A 10,921-nucleotide genomic window follows, 5' to 3' on the forward strand; every position below is an offset into this window, starting at 1 on the left:
GGAACCTGATGATACCAAGAGTTCGCAAAAAGTTTTTTCTTTTTTCTTTGTTTTTTGGGTGATGCTGCACAGCATGCAGGATCTTAGTTGCCAAACCAGGGTTTAAACCTGTGCCCGCTGCAGTGAAAGTGTTGAGACTTAACCACTGGTCAGCCAGGGAAGTCCCTGTAAAAGGTTGGTCTACATTTGTTTGGTTGAAGGAAAGTTTCTGTATTGACCTAGTTTAACTTACAAATCCTGAATAGTCATTGGAAGGACCGATGCTGAAGCTGAAGCTCCAGTACTTTGGCCACCTGATGTGAAGAACTGACTCATTGGAAAAGACCCTGATGTTGGGAAAGATTGAGGGCAGGAGGAGAAGGGGACGACAGAGGATGAGATGGCTGGATGGCATCACTGACTCCATGGACATGAGTTTGAGCAATCTCCGGGAGTTGGTAATGGACAGGGAAGCCTGGAGTGCTGCAGTCCATGGGGTCGCAAAGAGACATGACTGAGAGACTGAACTGAACTGAACTTAAAAATCAGAGCTCATAAATGAAGAAATATCATCCCTGTTTCTTTTCTATATAATATTAAACCTCTTTTAAGGAAAAAATCTTTTCAGAGACTTGGAACTTAATGGTAGGAAAATGCAAATGGAAATAAATATATTAGCCATCATCATGATATCAGTACTGTTGCCTATTTTGAGCTTATGTTCTATAGAAAGTGGTCTTGTGCTCAATTTCATTCTTCAGTAGAAAAAGCTTCTCAAAGAGCTTATTTTATAACTTGATATTCAAAATGTCATCTTCTAATTATCCCAGAGAGCAAGTGAGTGAGTGCTGGGTTATGCCTACCAACTGTGGGGACAGTGGTAATCTACAACCACTCTAAATGCAGCAGCCTGAGGTAAGCCATTGTCACTACCATGGAGCAGATCCCTTTAGACAAAAGAATGAGACCCATCTATGTAGAAAGCGTCTTACTCAGTGACTGGTTGTCTTAGGGGCCTTTTTGATTTTCCAGCTATTTTATAATGGAAGTATGTAATTCCCCCCAGGTGTTTATTTTTAAATTTTTTTTAAACGTACAGAAAATTTCAAAGAGTACAGCAAACATACATATACACTTTATCTAGATTGACTGTTGTTGACATTTTGCCATAAATGCTTTGTAAAACAGTTTTTCCGGAACCATTTGAAATATGCAACATGACACTTCACCCCTTGGTACTTCAATATATATCCCCTAATAATAAAGACATTCTTCTATATAACCACAATATCATTATTATAACAAATTTAACAGAAGAATATTATTGCCTAACATGTATTTCATACTAAAATTTCACCCAAAGTGCCCATTAGGCTTTTCCCCTTCAGATCTAAGATCAATCAAAAGTATTGCATTGTATTTAGTTATTAGTAGTACATACTTTAGTTATTAGTATTACATACTAATAAAGAATGAGGAAGAACATCACTCCCAATCCTAATACCCACAGATGACCCCTGGTAAGTGTGTATGTCATTAGGCTTTTTTTCTGTATATATATTCTTTTTTTATTGTTTTCACATAGGTGTGCAGTCCAAATTCATGGTCGACAGAGGGTTAAAGGAAAAATACAACAGCCTGAGCCTGTAAAGTGCAGCCTTTAACTGGTAGTATTCCTGTAACTAAAACCAGTTTCTACCTACTCAGGAACTGTGTCATAAAGAGCAAAAACTGATGGAGTGGAAAGTAAACATATTGGAGTCAAAAAGCCAAAAGTTGGTTCTTTGAAAGACTGATACATTAGGAAAAAATCAGACAAGATAAATCATTATACAGAGAGAAAAGCATAAATAAGTAATATTCGAAGTAAAAAGGAAATTATTAGTGACAAAATCTACAGATTTTTTTTTAAAGTTAAGAAGCTTGGGGACTTACCTGGTAGTGCAGTGGATTAAGAATCCACCTGCCAGGATATAAAATTAACACACAGAAATCCCTTGCATTCCTATACACTATCAATGAGAAAACAGAAATTAAGGAAACAATTCCATTCACCATTGGAATGAAAAGAATAAAATACTTAGGAATAAATCTACTGAAAGAAACAAAAGTTTCTTATAGTTTTCTCTATATATAGAAAACTATAAAACACTGATGAAAGAAATCAAAGGTGACACAAATAGATGGAGAAATATACCATGTTTATGGATTGGAAGAATCAATATAGTGAAAATGAGTATACTACCCAAAGCAATCTATAGATTCAATGCAATCCCTATCAAGCTACCAACAGTATTTTTCACAGAACTAGAACAAATAATTTCACAATTTGTATGGAAATACAAAAACCTCGAATAGCCAAAGCAATCTTGAGAAAGAAGAATGGAACTGGAGGAATCAACTTGCCTGACTACAGACTCTACTACAAAGCTGCAGTCATCAAGACAGTATGGTACTGGCACAAAGACAGAAATATAGATCAATGGAACAAAATAGAAAGCCCAAAGATAAATCCACACACCTATGGACACTTTATCTTTGACAAAGGAGGCAAGAATACACAATGGAGAAAAGACAATCTCTTTTAACAAGTGGTGCTGGGAAAACTGGTCAACCACTTGTAAAAGAATGAAACTGGAACACTTTCTAACACCATACACAAAAATACACTCAAAATGGATTAAAGATCTAAATGTAAGACCAGAAACTAAAACTCCTAGAGGAAAACATTGGCAAAACACTCTGACATAAATCACAGCAGGATCCTCTAGGACCCACCTCCTAGAGTAATGGAAATAAAAGCAAAAATAAACAAACGGGACCTAATTAAACTGAAAAGCTTTTGCACAACGAATGAAACTATAAGCAAGATGTAAAGACAGCCTTCAGAATGGGAGAAAATAACAGCAAATGAAGCAACTGACAAAGAATTAATCTCAAAAATATACAAGCAGCTCCTGCAGCTCAATTCCAGAAAAATAAACGACCCAATCAAAAAATGGGCCAAAGAACTAAACAGACATTTCTCCAAAGAAGACATACGGATGGCTAACAAACACATGAAAAGATGCTCAACATCACTCATTATCAGAGAAATGCAAATCAAAACCACAATGAGGTACCATCTCACGCCAGTCAGAATGGCTGCTATCAAAAAGTCTACAAACAATAAATGCTGGAGAGGGTGTGGAGAAAAGGGAACCCTCCTACACTGTTGGTAGGAATGCAAACTAGTAGAGCCACTATGGAGAACAGTGTGGAGATTCCTTAAAAAACTGGAAATAGAACTGCCATATGATCCAGCCATCCCACTCCTGGGCATACACAGAAACCAGAACTGAAAGAGACACGTGTACCCTAATGTTCATCACAGCACTGTTTACAATAGCCAGGACATGGAAGCGACCTACATGTCCATTGGCAGATGAATGGATAAGAAAGCTGTGCTACATAAACACAGTGGAATATTACTCAGCCATTAAAAAGAATGCATTTGAATCAGTTCTAATGAGGTGGATGAAATTGGAGCCTATTATACAGAGTAAAGTAAGTCAGAAAGAAAAATACCAATACAGTACTTTAATGCATATATATGGAATTGAGAAAGATGGTAACGATGACCCTATATGCAAGACAGCAAAAGAGACACAAATGTATGGAACAGTCTTTTGGACTCTGTGGGAGAAGGCGAGGGGGGGATGATTTAAGAGAATGGCATTGAAACATGTATATTATCATATGTGAAACATCGCCAGTCCAGGTTTGATGCATGAGACAGGGTTCTCAGGGCTGGTGCACTGGGATGACCCTGAGGGATGGGATGTGGAGGGAGGTGGGAGGGGGGTTTAGGATGGGGAACACATGTACACCCATGGGTGATTCATGTCAATGTATGGCAGAAACCACTACAATATTGTAAAGTAATTAGCCTCCAATTAAAATTAAAAAAAAAAAAAAGAATCCACCTGTCAATGCAGGGGACACCAGTTCAATCCCTGGTCTGGGGAAGATTCCACAGGCCAGCTGCAGAGAAACTAAGCCTATAGGCTACTGAGCCCATGCTCTGGAGCCCATGGCTGAGCCCATCCTCTGGAGCCTGGGAGCCACAACTACTGAACCTGCATTCTGAAGTTACTGAAGCACTTGCTCCTAGAGCCTGTGCTCTGCAAGAGAGGCCACTGCAATGGAAAGCCCGTGCACCACAACGAAAAGTAGCCCCTGCTCGCCGCAACTAGAGAAAACCCACTCAAGGCAAAGAAGACCCATTGCAGCCAAAAATAAGTAAGTAAAAATAAGAGGCTTATGATGGTCAGTTTTATGTGTCAACTGACTAGGCTACCATTGTTATTTAATCAAATTCTAACCTATATTTTGCTATGCAGGTATTTTTATAGATTGTTTTAAAGTTCATGACCAGTTGACTTTAATAGATTATCCTACATAGTCTGTGTGGGTCGGATTCAACAAGTTGAAAGGCCGTTAAGAGCAGAACTGAGGCTTCCCTAAGGGAGAAGAAGAAACCACACCCTAGAAAGCAGCTTCCGCTCATGCCTGTTTTTCAGGCTGCTTTTCCTTAAGGTCTACCCTATGATTTAGGGTTTTAGTCCTGCCTTCTGGCCTTCACAATCATATAAATCAATTCTTGCAATAAATTTCAATATATGCCTCCTACTGGTTCTGTTTCTCTGGTTGAATACTGACTAATTCAAGACTTTTAAATAGCTTTATGACTATAAAGTGGAAAATTCTGATGAACAAGTTTCTATTAAAAAGACCAAAATACTTAGGCATAAATTTAACATATGTGAATTATATCTGCAAAGTTGTTATTTAAAAAATTGAATCGTTACAAACTTTTAATTGCAAAATAAATGAGTCATGGGTATGAATATAGTCAATATAGTTCAGCATGAATATAGTCAATAACTATGTAACATCTTTGGTGACAGATTGTAACTAGATGTGATCATTTGGAAATTTATAGAAATATCAAATCAGTACATTGTGGAGGCCTGGCATGCTGCGATTCATGGGGTCGCAGAGTCGGACACAACTAAGCGACTGAACTGAACTGAACTGAACAGTACTACAAGTCAGTTGTACTTCAAAACAAACTTATAGAAAAAGAGATCAGATTTGTGGTTTCCAGAGGCAGGGGTAGAGGGGAGGGGAATTGGATGAAGATAGTCAAAAGGTATTAATACAAATTTCTAGCCCTAGGATAAGTTCTAGGGATGTATCTCAAAGTGTTGGATATGACTTAGCGACTGAACAACAACAACAGTGCAAAACATGATATAATTAACACTATTGTATGAGATATATGAAAGTTAAGACAGGAAATCCTGAGTTCTCATCACAAGAAAAATATTTAATTTCTTTTGTATCTGTATAAGATGATCACTGAACTTATATAAGATCACTGAACTATAGAAGATATTCACTGAAATTATTGTGATAATTACTCCATGCTGTATGTGAGTCAAATCATTCTGTTTTACACCTTAAATTTACACAGTACTGTTCATCAGTTATATCTCAATAAAACTGGAAGAAAAAAAAACTGACTCAAAGAAATAGAAAATCTAATTAGTCTATAATCAATTTTAAAAGTTAGTCTATATTTTAAATACTTCTCTGAAAGAAAGTCCCCAGCTGGGTGAATTTAAGAGTCAAGCTCTATCATAGTCAAGTAAAAGTTACAACCATATATTTTTGATATAGCAGCTGTCATTAACCTTGATCTCAAAAGCTGACAAGATTACTTTTAAAAAGAAAAATTGTAAACAAATCTCATTCATGAACATGGAAGAAAAATCCTAAGTAAAAATTTTAGTCGGCCAGATCCAACTTTGTGTTTATAAAGATACTATTTAGTTATCCCATTGACTTGATTGCAAGAATATAACATTGATCTAGCATTAGAAAGTCAGTTAATGTTGATTAAAGGACAAAATTAAAGTATCTTGAATAAAACCATGTATCTTGTTTAAAGGTGTTTGTGCCATTCTGGTTTTTTCTGACACTTTTTGGAATTAACTTTTTATGTTACTGAACTGTTTCACTCAAGGACATGTAAACACACTAATGTATTCATATAATGAGGCTAATAATATAAGCATAAATTTAAACTAACACCAAACTTTTTAAAAAGAGAAGAATGCTGTTATTCTTTTAATTGTGAATTGTATTTCATTTACTAGAACTCTCTCTTTGGTTTTCTCCAGGTATATTTTTCTGTCAGATTGTATGTGTATTATAATTGTATTGTAGATACTTGTTGATCTCACTAAGAGACCCAGGTTTTCAAGGGAAGGAACCATGTTGGTGGGGTGATTGGCATAGTCGATACCATATAATTTTTGGAACTTGGTAGGCTTAGGGTTTATATATTTCCTGTACCACTGGAGCTATGTGACTGTGGGAACAACTTAACTTCTGTGATTCTGTTCCCTGTAGTCCTTGTAATAGAAATGACAGCGATTTTCTGCTCAGACCTCCTCAGAGAACCTCATAGGTCACATCCCCAGAAGGATAGCCACTTATCACTTGCTATCACTTCTCCAGGCCACACCGCACCAGAAGTGCACAACTGACCTCAATATGCAGTGATCCCATCTCTCTTCCTGAAATTTGGAATGTGGACACCAAAGCAGAATCAGTTAATCAGAGGAACCGAGCTTCACAAGTATGTAAAAGCATGTGCTGTAGCCATAGCAGGGGAAAGCTAAAGTTGTGGGGAAGCAGAGAAACAGATAAGCAGAGGAAAACCCTTTTGCTTCTCTAATGAAAACACACAAGTGGGGAAAATATTAAAAACAAACAGATGTTGTCAGGTAATCATTATCTCAGATGCTTTTGTGGCCCCGATAACAGAAACCCTAGAGAAAGAAGGATGAAGAGTAGCGCTCTAATTCTTAAAGAATGCTGCAGAGCAGATTAACGGCAAATAAAGTATTCAATGAAAGTTGGAACCTGGCTTCCACGGAGTGTTGTTCCTCTATGAAGACAGATGGTTTGGAATTGATATAGTTGGTTTTTCTAAAGAGGGAGGAGTATTAATGTGGTTCAATGAGATAGAGACTCTTCATGACATCATTTCACCCTCAAATGTTATAGCAGCTGATTAAAAATAGTAGCTTGGCATATCTAAAATATATAAAGAACTCGCAAACTCAGCATTAAAGACAAATGTAATCCAATTAGAAATGAACAGAAGACACAAACACACATTTTCCTAAGAAACGTTTTTCCTAAGAGGATATACAGAAGGCAAACACATGAGAGGATGTTCAAGAGTATTAGCTATTAGAGAAATACAAACTGAAACTATAGTGAGATTTCACTCCATACCTATCAGAACAGCAAAGTGAAATATAATGATAACACCAAATGCAAGTAAGGATGCAGAGAAACTGGGATCACTTGTATTGCTGGTGGGAATGTAAAACTGTACACCCATTTGAGAAAATAGTTTGATAGTTCCTTTCAAAACTAAAAGGAACTTAACTACATGACCCTAATTACCCTTTTAAGCACTTATCCCAGAGAAATGAAGACTTATTTTTGCATGGGAAATAACTTGTACATGACTGTCATAACAGCTTTATTTTTATAGCACCAAACTGGCAACTACCCACATGTCCCTCAATGACTAAATAATCTCTAGTACTTTCATACCATGCATGACATACTACCCAGTAATAAAAAGCAACAAATTACTGATACAAGCAACAATTAGGATTAACTTCAAGAAACTTGAGCTGACTGAAAGAAAGCCAATCTCAAAAGATATTTTGATGCCATTCCACTGCATGATTCCATTTATACAACATTCATGAAATAATATAGAGACAGACAATGTATTAGTAGTTGCCAGGGTTAAAGATGGGGAGGGGGGATGTGGCTATATAGGAGTGATAGGAGCAAGTCTTAAGGTGATGGTACAATTGAGTATCTTGATTACGGTGGTGGTTTCACAAGGATTTACTTGTGATAAGATTGCACAGAGGTACACACACACAAATAAGTCTGTGCTGGTGAAATCTGAATAAGTGTTATAGATTATTTCAGTGTCAATTTCTTGGTTTTGATATTCTATTAATATCACTTTGTAAGATGGTAATACTGGGAGGGGGGGATATCTGAGGATGTCCTACAACTAGAAATGAAAATTTTAATGAGGCATCTCTACCTCGAGGAAGAGAATTCATATCCCTGACCCCTAATAGGGATATAAGCTCTTTAAGAGCAAACATGGGTTTTTGTGTATTGTCAAAGCCTGGCACAGTGCCTCTCCTAAACAAGATAATCAATATGTTTTTCTTATCAACACTAATAAAGGATTCTGAGTTCACAACTGAGAAACCTGAATGTTTATTTGTATGCTGCTTCTGCTAAGTCACTTCTGTTGTGTCCGACCCTGTGTGATCCCATAGACAGCAGCCCACCAGGCTCCTCTGTCCCTGGGATTCTCCAGGCAAGAATACTGGAGTGGGTTGCCATTTCCTTCTCCAATGCATGACAGTGAAAAGTGAAAGTGAAGTCGCTCAGTCGTGTCCATCTCTTCGCAACCCCATGAACTGTGCCTACCAGGCTCCTCCGTCCATGGGATTTTCCAGGCAAGAGTACTGGAGTGGGTTGCCATTTCCTTCTCCAGTTTATTTGTGTAGTTATCAGTATACCAAGAAAAGTGCTCATTAGCATTTCGAAGTCATTTTATGATTACTTTGCAGAATAAAGTGGTAATAAGAAAAACAACTTTATTTGAAATGTTCACAAGAATTTGAACATAGTAAACCTCTTCAACTCAAACACTGACACACAAACAATAAAAAAGATTAAAGAGTATCATCATACATCATTTTGGCAAAACAAGATGGTCCAAGTTCTTGTCACAAATTATTGCTTAGTGACATTTTTCCTGTCAAATGACTAACTGGATGAAAATACCACATTTCTTTTGTGTCCTTTGGAATATGTAGGTCACATCGATTATTGAGTTTTGAGAAGATTCATCTACAATATATTCATCTGAAAGCTCATAACCTGACCAATTTTGCCATCATTAACAGAGTCTAAGAGTGCTGCTACCTGCCTCTTTGTATTTATCTTCTGATTCATCTAATAACTTTGAAACATCTTCCTGTATCAATTTCCTTTTATTTGCCACTATGAATGGAAAATGAAAAATTCTGAATTCTCAATTTGTTCTATGAAATCTTGAAGCGAACCATCAAGATAGTCCCTCTAAGTCTTCTTTTATTCCTTCTTGAAAATGAAGGCAATATTCTGGGTACTATGATAAGAAAACTGCAGGATAATATATTTTTTAAAGACAGTGTATCATCTTTTAAGGAATTTCATCATTTTCCATTTTTTGTACAACTTAATTCTTTTTAAAATATAGCTAGGATAAGTTGGTATATGATAAGAGTTCCCTAAATGATGAAGTGGCAAAACATGAAGTAAGTAAAATAAGATCAGTAAAATCCCATAATGTATCTTAGATTTATAAAAGTGTCAGTGGCCCATATGGTAATAAATTTTATTTTTAAAAATTCTGTATTCCCTTCATTTTGGGGGAAGACCTCTAAGAAGGAAAAAATCATAAAATAGTACTCCATATAGAGAGTTAGAACTGCCCCAAAAGAAAATTTAAAAACTAGTTTCAGGTCCAGCAGAACCTGATGTTATTCCATGGGTTAATGATGAGTTGTTGCTAACTCGCTTTGGATAATGAGGTTACAAGGACAGACACTGTTGGTTGCCCACCGAAAAGCCTTCCCCTCTTTTTACTTAGTTTAATGGAACCCTCATTTCGCTTTGCAACAGCAACAATGGATGTAAGCCATTCTTCTTTGCCAGCAGCTGGTCTTTGGGTGGCTGTGTTTTAGCCAATGAAATAAGGAGAAATCTCCTGGGGTTGGAGGTAGGCGAGCTTCTTAGAAAGTCTTCCTCTCTGACAAAGAGGAGGAGGTAGTTTTGGCTTCACTTTCCCTGCTGTGTTTGAACACTTTATGCTCAGAGCGACAGCAGCCATCTGTGTCTGGGGAGGGCAGACACTGACAACATGCTGAGCATGACTAATGAGAGAGTCGGGAAGAGCCTGAGCCCTTGATGACATTACAGAGTCCCTGAGCCATCCCTATAATGTCATCTCCAGGATTCTGGTTAAGTGAAACAGTGTCTGCATCGTTTAAGCAGGTGGTTCCCATCCTTGGCTGCATTTGAGAATGAGTCCTCTCAACGCCCAAGTCATACCCGAGACCAATGAAATGGGATTTCACCAGGTAGGAGTCAGTTTTCCTAGGTGATTCTAACATGCAGCCATTTTGAGAACCACCGGGTCAGGCCACTTTTAGTTGGGCATTCCATTTCTGGCAGGAAAAGAAATCCTGCATGATGCAGTTTCTCATTGAAAACATTTATTTCAGTCAGATAAAACTCAGATTCTCCAAATGGTGAAAAGATCAGAACCAGTTTGTTTTCTCATCAGTTTTGGTTCATCCATCTGTGAAACATTCATAACATTGCAGTTAATTTCCACAAGTACTTGGATGACTGGCTGGGACAAATGTACAGTAGCAGTCGCGATGCTAAAAATAAAAATACTCTCAGAACAACAAAGAAACATGGCTTTACACAACTCTGTTAAGCTGTTTTCCATTCTCTTTGTCTTTGTAATTTCCAATTTGTTTTTTTAATGCTGGTATTTTCTGGCAGAATGGGGTGGTAAGTCTGCCTAGAAGACGGGTGTGTCTTACAGGCAGCAATGTCTCTGAGTTTCTCAGGTGTAAAGTCATCAACTGAAACCAAGTCCCCCTAAAACCAAATTCCTCTGAGGAGTTTGTGGTTAACCTCTCTATCCTAAACTTTGTTCCCTGTCTTGTCCCCTCTGACCTCAATCCCATGCTGAGTGAAGTTTATAATCAAACCAGAG

The sequence above is a fragment of the Capricornis sumatraensis genome, chromosome 2 (assembly GCF_032405125.1).
Source record: "Capricornis sumatraensis isolate serow.1 chromosome 2, serow.2, whole genome shotgun sequence".
In the NCBI taxonomy this organism is placed as follows: domain Eukaryota; kingdom Metazoa; phylum Chordata; class Mammalia; order Artiodactyla; family Bovidae; genus Capricornis; species Capricornis sumatraensis.